Source organism: Orycteropus afer, unplaced genomic scaffold, assembly GCF_000298275.1.
Source record: "Orycteropus afer afer isolate SDZICR_OR568_19922 unplaced genomic scaffold, OryAfe1.0 scaffold00129, whole genome shotgun sequence".
Taxonomy (NCBI): domain Eukaryota; kingdom Metazoa; phylum Chordata; class Mammalia; order Tubulidentata; family Orycteropodidae; genus Orycteropus; species Orycteropus afer.
The window spans coordinates 2,869,883-2,871,652 of record NW_006921716.1 but is presented as its reverse complement, the minus strand read 5'-3'; the positions used below and the strand labels follow the sequence as shown (position 1 = coordinate 2,871,652).

General features: G+C 38.1%; 1 pseudogene; it reads left to right on the top strand.

Annotated features, from left to right (window-relative positions):
• LOC122150362 overlaps positions 1-1,449 on the top strand; it is a 2,543-nt pseudogene extending 1,094 nt beyond the window's left edge.
• Positions 1,450-1,770: the final 321 nt, after the last annotated feature.

The following is a 1,770-nucleotide window of genomic DNA, read 5'->3' as shown; positions in this document are numbered from 1 at the left end:
AAATATTTATACAACTCCAACATATAAAACAAAATATATCATAGATAGCTTAGCTTCTATATCTGTCCCAACCACACCTCTTGGCCCTATACATATTTGTTTTTCTCTTCTTTTTAAACTGTAGTGATTTAGTTTAACATATATATATGTTTATATATTTATATTTACAAACAAACTTTTTCAATAGAAATTTGGTAGATCAAGATATTGTGTAGAGAAATCCCTATAGAATTTGTTACTTCTCTTGAAATTTTCTTCCATGTTTTGAAACTTTACCAGGATTTCAAATCTTTGAAAGTGCTAGAATTTAGACTTGAGAAAAAAATGGCATATTTAGATTTTGCATTATCTTGCACATTTTCAGAGTCAAAGATATTTTGGCATAGTACCTAAGGTATTTGACTGCTAACCAGAAGGCTGATGGTTCAAACCTACCTGCCACTCCTCGGAAGGAAGGTTGGGCAATCTACTTCTATAGGGATAATGTCTTGGGAACCCAAGGAGGGGTCGCTGTGAGTTGAATCTACTCAACGGCAGTGAGTTTGCTTTTTGTGGTTAGAATGTTAATTATGTTAACAGCCACAATACTTTGCTTTTACATAGCTTCCCATTTATTTATAAGAATTCTGACTAGAAAGATAGCAGAGAAAAAGCTAAGAAAAAAAAAATTCCTTGGGTTCCAGAAAATCTCCTGAAAAGAGGAAGGCTTATCAACTCCTCAAACTCACCCAGACAAAGGAGGTACTTCTGAATACTCAGAGCACAGGGATAATAAGTTTCAGGTTTAAGTGACTGGAATCATGGGTGCACATGAGATGAAGTGAAACCTCATGACTTGGAAGCACCAGATGGACATTCCTTGGCCTTTGCAGTATGCATCCAATGGATTAATAGGGTGAGTTTTTTGGAGCATAAAACCATTGCCAGGCTTTGCCTGAGGAAGATTCTCAATAATGCCTTTGTCAAAGTGACTCCTGTACCCCTGAAAATGGTGTGTACAGTGGAACCTATGTAACATGGGATTTCAAAATCTGGACCCTGTCCAGGAACTCATCCTGAAATGTGGCAAACCCAAGGTCAAGAATAAGACCATCCTGCTAACAGACAACACAGTGATTGAGGGGTACGTTGGAAAGTTTTGTTTCATTTGCTTGGAAGATTTCATTTGTGAAATTTCCTTCCTAAGAAAGTAATCCCAGATGACCTGACCTCACAGTTCTTGTGCCTTTTCCGTTTGAGTGGCTCATCTTACTCCCAAGAATAAAGTGGGCTTTCTCAAAGGAAATGGATTCACTTGTCTTTAGGGATGAATGCATCTATCAACTAATTCAGCAGCTGAAACAGACCCAGAATATCAAAAGCACAATTAATTGGAGGCATATATTTCTGTTTTCTGAATTGTCATCAAGTATCTTCCAAGAGAAGAAGCCCTGGTACTTCAGTGGTTAAAGTGCTCAGCTGCCAGACAGGTTAGATGTTTGAACTTAGCACCTCTTCTGAGAGACGTGACAGTCTGCTTCAGTAAAGATTAGTTCTGGAAAGTCTACTCTGTCCTATAGAGTCACTATGAGTCCAAATGACTCTCCAGCAGTGGATTAGGTTTCTTATCTTCAAAGAGATTATTTTCTGCTTTGTCTTCAGAAATAGAAGGGTAAAAGACAGTGGTTGTGTGTGTGGCTGGCATCTATCATATCACAACCCATTCCCAAGGAAAAGATCCAGTGTTTTCCACATTGCCACCACCTCCTCTGAAATCAGAAAAGAACTATA